Source organism: Triturus cristatus, chromosome 1_1 (genome assembly GCF_964204655.1).
Source record: "Triturus cristatus chromosome 1_1, aTriCri1.1, whole genome shotgun sequence".
NCBI lineage: Eukaryota > Metazoa > Chordata > Amphibia > Caudata > Salamandridae > Triturus > Triturus cristatus.
Window position 1 is genome coordinate 758,211,934 of NC_140579.1, and position 12,459 is coordinate 758,224,392.

Sequence of the window (12,459 nt, forward strand, 5' to 3'; positions counted from 1 at the left end):
TACACAAACACCACTGCACTACACTTAACCCTAAAACACAACCCCCAGCATGACCCCCTACACTATACAAACACCACTGCACTACCCTAAACCATAAACCAAAACCCGCAGAACTATGCCCAATAATACACAAACACCACTGCTCTACCCTAAACCCTAAAACACTACCCCCCAGCAGTACCCCCTACACTACCCAACACAACTGCACTACCCTAAACCCTAAAACACAACCCCCTGCACTACCCAAACACAACTGCTCTATCCTACTGCACTATACTAATCCCTCAAACACAACCCCCAGTGTGACCCCCTACACTACCCAAACACCACTGCACTACCCTAAACCCTTAAACACTACCCACAGCACAACCCCCTACACTACCCAAACATCACTGCACTACCCTAAACCCTAAAACACTACCCCCCAGCTCAACCCCCTACACTACCCAAACACCACTCCACTACCCTAAATGCTAAATCTACCCCAAGTATGACGACCTACACTACCCAAACACCTCTGCACTACCCTCAACGCTAAAACACTACCCCCAACACAACCCCCTAAAAAACCCAAACCCCACTGCACTGAACCCTAAAACAATACCCCCGGCTGACCCCCTACACTACACAAACACCACTGCACTGCCCTAAACCCTAAAACACTACCCCCAGCACAACCCCCTACACTACCCAAACATCACTGCACTACCCTAAACCCTAAAACACTACCCCCCAGCTCAACCCCCTACACTACCCAAACACCACTCCACTACCCTAAATGCTAAATCTACCCCAAGTATGACGACCTACACTACCCAAACACCTCTGCACTACCCTCAACGCTAAAACACTACCCCCAACACAACCCCCTAAAAAACCCAAACCCCACTGCACTGAACCCTAAAACAATACCCCCGGCTGACCCCCTACACTACACAAACACCACTGCACTGCCCTAAACCCTAAAACACTACCCCCAGCACAACCCCCTACACTACCCAAACACCACTGCACTACCCTAAACCCTAAAACACTACCCCCAGCATGACCCCCTACACTACACAAACACCACTGCACTGCCCTAAACCTTTAAACACTTCCTGAAGCACGACCCCCCACACTACCCAAACACCACTGCACTACCCTAAACCCTAAAACTCTATCCCCAGCACTACCGCCTACACAACACAAACACCACTGCACTACCCTAAACCCTAAAGCATTACCCCTAGCACGACCCCCTACACTACCCAAACACCACTGCACTGAACCCTAATACAATACCCCCGGCTGACCCCCTACACTACACAAACACCACTGCACTACCCTAAACCCTAAAACACTACCCCCAGCATGACCCCCTACACTGCAAAAAACACCACTGCACTACCCTACTGCACTACCCTAAACCCTCAAACACAACCACCAGAATGACCCCCTACACTACCCAAACACCCCTGCACTACCCTAAAACCTAAAATACTACCCCAGCACGATCCCCTGCACTACCAAAACACCACTGCACTACCCTAAACCCCAAAACACTACCCCCAGCACAAACCCTATACGACCCAAACTTCACTGCAGTACCCTAAACCCTCAAGCACTACCCCTACACTACCCAAACACCACTGCACTACCCTTAACCCTAAAACACTACCCCCAGCATGACCCCTACACTACCCGACACAACTACACTACCCTTAACACTAAAACACTACCCCCTGCACAACCCCCTTCACTACCCAAAAACAACTGCACTACCCTAAACCCTAAAACACCCCCCCAGCATGACCCCCTACACTAAACAAACACCAATGCACTACCCTAAACCCTCAAACACAACCACCAGAATGACCCCCTACACTACCCAAACACGCCTGCACTACCATAAACCCTCAAACACAACCCCCAGCATGATCCCCTGCACTACCCAAACACCACTGCACTGCCCTAAACCCTAAAACACTACCCCCAGCACAACCCCCTACACTACCCAAACACCACTGCACTACCCTAAACCCTAAAACACTACCCCCAGCATGACCCCCTACACTACACAAACACCACTGCACTGCCCTAAACCTTTAAACACTTCCTGAAGCACGACCCCCCACACTACCCAAACACCACTGCACTACCCTAAACCCTAAAACTCTATCCCCAGCACTACCGCCTACACAACACAAACACCACTGCACTACCCTAAACCCTAAAGCATTACCCCTAGCACGACCCCCTACACTACCCAAACACCACTGCACTGAACCCTAATACAATACCCCCGGCTGACCCCCTACACTACACAAACACCACTGCACTACCCTAAACCCTAAAACACTACCCCCAGCATGACCCCCTACACTGCAAAAAACACCACTGCACTACCCTACTGCACTACCCTAAACCCTCAAACACAACCACCAGAATGACCCCCTACACTACCCAAACACCCCTGCACTACCCTAAAACCTAAAATACTACCCCAGCACGATCCCCTGCACTACCAAAACACCACTGCACTACCCTAAACCCCAAAACACTACCCCCAGCACAAACCCTATACGACCCAAACTTCACTGCAGTACCCTAAACCCTCAAGCACTACCCCTACACTACCCAAACACCACTGCACTACCCTTAACCCTAAAACACTACCCCCAGCATGACCCCTACACTACCCGACACAACTACACTACCCTTAACACTAAAACACTACCCCCTGCACAACCCCCTTCACTACCCAAAAACAACTGCACTACCCTAAACCCTAAAACACCCCCCCAGCATGACCCCCTACACTAAACAAACACCAATGCACTACCCTAAACCCTCAAACACAACCACCAGAATGACCCCCTACACTACCCAAACACGCCTGCACTACCATAAACCCTCAAACACAACCCCCAGCATGATCCCCTGCACTACCCAAACACCACTGCACTACCCTAAACCCAAAAACACTACCCCCAGCACAACCCCTATACGACCCAAACTTCACTGCAGTACCCTAAACCCTAAAACACTACCCCCACAGCACTACTCCCTACACTACCCAAACACCACTGCACTACCCTTAACCCTAAAACACTACCCCCAGCATGACCCCCTACACTACCCAACACAACTACACTACCCTTAACACTAAAACACTACCCCCTGCACAACTCCCTTCACTACCCAAAAACAACTGCACTACCCTAAACCCTAAAACACTACCCCCAGCACCACTCCCTGCACTACCCTATCACCACTGCACTACCCTAAACACTGCCCATAGCACGACCCCCTATACTACCCTAACACCACTGCACTACCCTAAACCCTAAGACACTTACGCCAGCACAACCCCCTACACCATGCAAACACCACTGCACTACCCCAAACCCTAAAACACTACCCCCAGCACTACCCCCTACACTACCCAAACACCACTGCACTGCCCTAAAAACTATCCCCAGCACGACCCCCTACACTACCCAAACACCACTGCACTACCCTAAACCCTGCATCTACCCCAGCACAACCCCCTGCACTACACAAACAGCACTGCACTACCCAAAACCCTAAATCACTATGCCTGGCACGACCCGCTACACCACACAAACACCAATAGACTCCCCTAAACCCAAAAAACACTACCCCAAGCTCGACCCCTTATACTACCCGAACACCACTCCAACACCTTAAACCCTAAATCTACCCCAAGTATGACCGCCTACACTACCCAAACACCACTGCACTACCCTAAACGTTAAATCACTACCCCCAGAACAACCCAGTACAATACCCAAACACCACTGCACTGCCCTGAACCCTAAAACAATACCCCCGGCTGACCCCCTACACTACACAAACACCACTGTGTAGTAATCAAGCCCACATCCAAGAAGTAGTTTCAGGTAGATTTATTGAAGTTTGTTACAAGATGTAGGTTAGTTGTAAATAAGCCCCACCAGGAGCAGCCAGCCAGGCGCTCAGCCCATCTCCAACTGTAAGTTCCCACTCCCAACATTCCATCTTGCATCATTCAGGCAGCATTCCACTGGCACATCATGAACCATAACAAACCAGGCTACTACATATCCTCCTTTCTTCCAAAGAAAAACAGAAAAGAAAACTGTAACAGGTGAAGTGTAAAGAAGAAAAGCAGGAACAAGATGGAGAAGCTAGATGCACGAAAAAGAGAACCAAACGAAGACAAGAAAGGCAGTGAGAGAAATAAGAAAACGTGGTTGGCAAAGTAAACTCAAAACCATTACCCCTCCTCCTTTCCATACACAAAGAGAAGAATGAAACAGAAAAAGGGGCGAATGAAGAATAGAAAAAGAAACCATTAATGACTGTCCTCTGCATACCCACTGGCCAGGTAGAGATACAAGAAGGCAGCTCACATCAGGAGGAAACAAGACGACAGAGGAGAAAGGAATGAAAATACTCATTCTTCCCTGTCAAAAGCATGAAGAAAGAAATTACAAATAGAAAAATACAACTGGGCTAAAAAACGAGAACAATTGAAACGCCCAGAGTAACGTAACCCATGCACTATGGCGACTTAAACCAAAACACCCGCTAAGGGTCAAGACATTTGCTTATGCATGGGCAACCTCGAGTGGAGGTATGAATATGTGCACAGTTGAAAAAAAAACATGACCAACACTAGACACCTTAGGAAAGGTAAAACGTGCACTGCAGAGAAGGCAATAGACATATAATGTGATGTCCACCTACGGACGCACCTCGACTGGAGGTAAAAATGCCATGCACAGGACAATGGGGAATGACCCCACAACACACCTCCAGAGAGGTCAAGAGATTGTGCTTAAAAAAATGCGGGACACACGTCCGCGTGACGCACCTCGACTGGAGGTAAATTGAAATGCACATGACAATGGGACAAAACCCCAAAACACACCTCATGGAGAGGTCATTAGATGAGCATGTGCGAGTGGGACAGTAGTCCACACATAACATTGTGTACATGAGGAGGGACACTGTACAGTATAATAAAGGTGAAAACATCTTGAGGAACAGACCTCGTGTGGGGAACAAAAACGTTATGCACAAATGTACAATCACCTCGTAAGGAGGTGATGACAATGTGTACCCCACACTGGGACCGAAATAGTCACGACGCCCTTTAAAAATAAAAACTTAAGAACTTGCACCTCCAGAGAGGTCAAAGTGTACGAGTATGCACATCAAAAAAAACAAAAAACACACCTCACGGAGAGGTCAGACACACCTCACAGGTGAGTAAAAAGACATTGTGCATAACAGAAATAGGGTTAAACAGTGTGATCTGTAAAATGAAACGAAACACTTTGACAGAAATACATTTAGACTTTCGTGGTTGAACACAAATATTGAATGGTGAGATATTGACCATGGAAATGTGACTAGATGGCATCGTAAGCCAAGACAGTGGAAATATACCAAAACAAGGTTTCACCATTTTTAAAAACAAATGTACACCGCTCCAAAGGAAAGAATTCCACCTCCAATGCAAACAAGTCACTGTTGTTAAATGAAAGTCACCTGTGCTTGTGCTCCGTCAAACCTTCCAAGAAAGATCTGCTCGTAACCTTCATTCAAAAAAACCAAACAAAGAAAGCATGTAATTGTTGCTCCCACGACGACTCCGCTGACAAAGTAAGCTAGAATTAACTTTATTGGCAACCCAGAGAAGGTGTGAAAAAACGTGGTTGGCAAAATGACACTCCGTGTAAGAGGATATCATGTAGACGATTCCATACCCCAAGATGGCGCCACGCTATCCCACATCGTGCAGGGTGGTTCACGGCACGTCAGTGCCTCCAAACGCCGATGGACAAAACACGGAGCTTCCAAGAACGTCACAAGAGGCTCGTGAGCTGAACCACGCGACAACCCGGATCAGGTAAGGTGCGCAAGCACAAATTTAAATTTGAGATAGAGCGCAACTGTCAATTTTTTAAGAGGCTTGAGAGAGAAAAAAAACAACCATGCCATTGAACAAAATAAAACTTTACCAAACCTACAACGTCATTCTCCTTTTGTGCAACAGGTCGGAAAGCTTTAAACTGGTCCTCAAAACAAGCCGCAAACAGTTGAAAAATGTAGAACAAACAATTGAACACTTGAATAACGCAGCACATGTAAATTGTGGGACACTTCCAGGGTTACAGAGACTCCAGTGCTCACGAGGTTTTCACATAAAGCCATTCACTGTTACTTGCCATTCACTGTTGCCAAATCAGAAAACATGACGCAGGTTCATGTGAAGATTACGCAAATGCAGCGCTAACGAAATGTCACACATTCGAATAAAATGAACTCCATGTTGACAGTCATAAGTAACAGCGCACTTTGCTCTGAAGATTGAAAAGCACTGATAGCCTTAGATTACCATCATACTTGTTGCGCAAAAAAAAACGTTTAGCATGTATTTCAGATAGTTGTATATGTAGGTAGGCTTACCCTCTGAAGGCACAGCACAGGAAAACAGTGTTGAAGAGTGTCAGGCTTACCCTCTCTTGAGGGCACAGCACAGGCTTACCCTCTCTTGAGGGCACAGCACCTGACACAGGCGTTGTAGAGTGTCAGGCTTGGGCTGCAACTGAACAGACGCTGTAGGTACAGCAAACAGAGACTTGAGCTGCAGTTGAGACCGGAACTGGCACTGTAGCGTAAAGGGCGACCGTTGTAGAGGTCACTGGTGGGGCTGATGTTTGCCAGTAGATGAGTAACCGCAGCTGTAGTTAGAAGAGTTGCAGTAGCTTGAGAGTAGGTACTCCAGACTTGAATTTGAAGGTTTCAGAGGTAGCAGACGCAGGTTCTTTAGTTCAACTCGTCGCCAATAAATTGTAGTAATCAAGCCCACATCCAAGAAGTAGTTTCAGGTAGATTTATTGAAGTTTGTTACAAGATGTAGGTTAGTTGTAAATAAGCCCCACCAGGAGCAGCCAGCCAGGCGCTCAGCCCATCTCCAACCGTAAGTTCCCACTCCCAACTATCTGCAGCACCGACCCCCTACACTAGCCAAACACCACTGCACTACCCTAAACCCTAAACCCTAAAACACTACCCCCAGAAGAACCCCCTACACTACGCAACACAACTGCACTACCCTAAGCCCTAAAGCACTACCCCTAGCACAACCCCCTACACTACCCACACACCACTGCACTACCCTACTTCTACCCCAGAACGACCCCATGCACTACTCAAACACCACGGCACTACCCTAAACCCTAAAGCATTACCCCTAGCACAACCCCCTATACGACCCAAACACCACTGCACTACCCTAAACCCTACATCTACCCCAGCACAACCCCTATACTACACAAACACCACTGCACTACACATAACCCTAAAACACTACCCCCAGCATGACCCCCTACACTACACGAACACCACTGCACTACCCTAAACCATAAAGCACTACCCGCAGAACTACCCCCAATTATAAATAAACACCACTGCTCTACCCTAAACCCTAAAACACTACCCCCAGCAGTACCCCCTACACTACCCAACACAACTGCACTACCCTAAACCCTAAAACACTACCCCCAGCAGAACCCCCTGCACTACCCAAACACAACTGCACTACCCTACTGCACTATCCTAAACCCTCAAACACAACCCCCAGTGTGACCCCCTACACTACCCAAACACCACTGCACTACCCTAAACCCTTAAACACTACCCACAGCACAACCCCCTACACTACCCAAACATCACTGCACTACCCTAAACCCTAAAACACTACCCCAGCACTATGCCCTACACTACCCAACACAACTGCACTACCCTAAACCACTACCCCTAGCGCGACCCCTACACTACCCAAACACCACTGCACTTCCCTACGTCTACCCCAGAGCGACCCCCTACACTACACGAACACCACTGCTCTACCCTAAACCCTAAAACACTACCTCCAGCAGTACCCCCTACAGTACCCACACCACTGCACTACCCTAAAACCTAACACACTACCCCCTGCACTACCCAAACACAACTGCACTACCCTAAACCCCCCAAAAAACTACCCCAAGCATGACTTCCTGCACTACCCAAACACCACTGCACTACCCTACTGCACTACCCTAAACGCTCAAACACAACCCCCTGTTTGACCCCCTACACTACCCAAACACCACTGAACTACCCTAAACCCTAAAACACTATCCCTCAGCACGACGCCCTACACGACACAAAGACCACTGCACTACCCTAAACCCTTAAGCACAACCACCAGAATGACCCCCTACACTACCCAAACACCACTGCACTACCCTAAACCCTAAAATATTACCCCCAGCACGATCCCCTGCACTACCCAAACACCACTGCACTACCCTAAACCCAATAACACTACCTCCAGCACATCCCCCTATACGACCCAAACTTCACTGCAGTACACTAAACCCTAAAACACTACCCCCAGCACTACCCCCTACACTACCCAAACACCACTGCACTACCCTAAACCCTAACACACTACCCCAGCATGACCCCCTACACTACACAAACACCACTGCACTACCCTAATCCCTAAAACATTACCCCCAGCATGACCCCCTACACTACGCAAACACCACTGCACTACCCTAAACCCTAAAACATTACCCCCAGTATGACCCCCTACACTACCCAAACACCACTGCACTACTCTAAACCCTTAAACACGACCCCCAGCACAACCCCCTACACTACCCAAACATCACTACACTACCCTAAACCCTAAAACACTACCCCAGCATGACCCCCTACACAACACAAACACCACTGCACTACCCTAAACCCTTAAACACTACCCCTACACTACCCAAACTTCACTGCAGTACACTAAACCGTAAAACACTACCCCAAGCACCACCCCCTACACTACCCAAACACCACTGCACTACCCTACATCTACCCCAACACGACCCCGTACACTACACAAATACCACTGCACTACCCTAAACCCTAAAGCATACCCCTAGCACGACCCCCTACACTACCCAAACACCACTGCACTACCCTAAACCCTACATCTACCCCAGCACAACCCCTACACTACACAAACACCACTGCACTACCCTAAACCCTAAAACACTACCCCTAGCATGACCCCCTATACTACTTAAACACCACTGCACTACCCTAAACCCTAAAACACTACCCCCAGCATGCCCCCCTATACTACCCAAACACCACTGCACTACCCTAAACCACTACCCCAAGCACAACCCCCCCACTACCCAAACACCACTGCACTGCCCTAAACCCTAAAACATTTCTACCAGCACGATCCCCCTATACTACCCAAACACAACTGCACTGCCCTAAACCCTAAAACACTAACTGCAGCATGACCCCCTATACTACCCAAACACTACTGCATTACCCTAAACCCTAAATCTACCCCAGCATGACCTCCTACACTACACAAACACCACTGCACTACCCTAAACCTTAAGACACAACCCCCAGCTTGACCCCCTACACTACACAAACACTGCTGCATTATCCTAAACCCTAAAACACTACCCCAACAAGACCCCCTACACTACACAAACACCACTGCAATGCCCTAAACCCCAAAACACTATCCCAGCATGACCCCCAACACTACACAAACACCACTGCACTACCCTAAACCCTAAAACACTACCCCCATCACGACCCCTTCACTAACCAAACACAACTTCACTACCCTAAACCCCAAAACACTACCCCAGCACGACCACCTACACTACACAAACACCACTGCACTACCCTAAACCCTAAACCACTACCCCAGAACGATCCCCTACACTACACAAACACCACATCACTACCCTAAACCGTAAACAACAAGCCCCTACACTACACAAATACCACTGCACTACACTAAACCCTAAAATCCTATCCCTCAGCACAACCCCCTACACTACACAAAGACCACTGTACTACCATAAACCCTTAAACACTACCCACAGCACAACCCCATACACTATCCAAACATCACTGCACTACCCTAAACCCTAAAACACTACCCTCAGCACTACCCCCTACACTTCCCAAACACCACTGCACTACACAAAACCCTAAAACACTACCCTCAGCTCGACCCCCTACACTACCCAAACACCACTCCACTACCTTAAACGCTAAATCTACCCCAATCATGACCCCCTACACTACCCAAACACCTCTGCACTATCCTAAACGCTAAAACACTATCCCCAACGCAACTCCCTTCAAAACCCAAACACCACTGCACTGAACCCTAAAACAATACCCCCGGCTGACCCCCTACACTACACAAACAGCACTGCACTGCCCTAAACCCTAAAACACTACCACCAGCACAACCCCCTACACTACCCAAACACCACTGCACTAGCCTAAACCCTAAAACACTACCTGAAGCACGACCCCCTACACTACCCAAACACCACTGCATTACCCTAAACCCTAAATCTATCCGCAGCGTGACCCCCTATACTACACAAACACCACTGCACTACCCTAAACCCTAAAACACTACTCCTAGCAAGATCCAATACACTACATAAACACCACTGCACTACCCTAAACCCTAAAACACTACCCCAGCATGACCCCCTACACTACACAAACACCAATGCACTACCCTAATCCCTAAAACATTACCCCCAGCATGACCCCCTACACTACCCAAACATCACTGCACTACCCTAAACCCTAAAACACGACCCCCAGCTCGACCCCCTACGCTACCCAAACCCCACTCCAACAACTTAAACCCTAAATCTACCCCAAGTATGACCGCCTACACTACCCAAACACCACTGCACTACCCTAAACGCTAAAACACTACCCCCAGCACATCCCCCTACAATAACCAAACACCACTGCACTGCCCTAAACCCTAAAACACTACCCCCAGCACAACCCCTACAATACCAAAACACCACTGCACAACCCTAAACCCTAAAACTCTATCCCCAGCACGACCGCCTAAACTACACAAACACCACTGCACTACCCTAAACCCTAAAGCATTACCCCTAGCAAGACCCCCTACACTACCCAAACACCACTGCACTACCCTTAACCCTAAAACACTACCCCCAGCATGACCCCTACACTACCCGACACAACTACACTACCCTTAACACTAAAACACTACCCCCTGCACAACCCCCTTCACTACCCAAAAACAACTGCACTACCCTAAACCCTAAAACACCCCCCCAGCATGACCCCCTACACTAAACAAACACCAATGCACTACCCTAAACCCTCAAACACAACCACCAGAATGACCCCCTACACTACCCAAACACGCCTGCACTACCATAAACCCTCAAACACAACCCCCAGCATGATCCCCTGCACTACCCAAACACCACTGCACTACCCTAAACCCAAAAACACTACCCCCAGCACAACCCCTATACGACCCAAACTTCACTGCAGTACCCTAAACCCTAAAACACTACCCCCACAGCACTACTCCCTACACTACCCAAACACCACTGCACTACCCTTAACCCTAAAACACTACCCCCAGCATGACCCCCTACACTACCCAACACAACTACACTACCCTTAACACTAAAACACTACCCCCTGCACAACTCCCTTCACTACCCAAAAACAACTGCACTACCCTAAACCCTAAAACACTACCCCCAGCACCACTCCCTGCACTACCCTATCACCACTGCACTACCCTAAACACTGCCCATAGCACGACCCCCTATACTACCCTAACACCACTGCACTACCCTAAACCCTAAGACACTTACGCCAGCACAACCCCCTACACCATGCAAACACCACTGCACTACCCCAAACCCTAAAACACTACCCCCAGCACTACCCCCTACACTACCCAAACACCACTGCACTGCCCTAAAAACTATCCCCAGCACGACCCCCTACACTACCCAAACACCACTGCACTACCCTAAACCCTGCAGCTACCCCAGCACAACCCCCTGCACTACACAAACAGCACTGCACTACCCAAAACCCTAAATCACTATGCCTGGCACGACCCGCTACACCACACAAACACCAATAGACTCCCCTAAACCCAAAAAACACTACCCCAAGCTCGACCCCTTATACTACCCGAACACCACTCCAACACCTTAAACCCTAAATCTACCCCAAGTATGACCGCCTACACTACCCAAACACCACTGCACTACCCTAAACGTTAAATCACTACCCCCAGAACAACCCAGTACAATACCCAAACACCACTGCACTGCCCTGAACCCTAAAACAATACCCCCGGCTGACCCCCTACACTACACAAACACCACTGTGTAGTAATCAAGCCCACATCCAAGAAGTAGTTTCAGGTAGATTTATTGAAGTTTGTTACAAGATGTAGGTTAGTTGTAAATAAGCCCCACCAGGAGCAGCCAGCCAGGCGCTCAGCCCATCTCCAACTGTAAGTTCCCACTCCCAACATTCCATCTTGCATCATTCAGGCAGCAT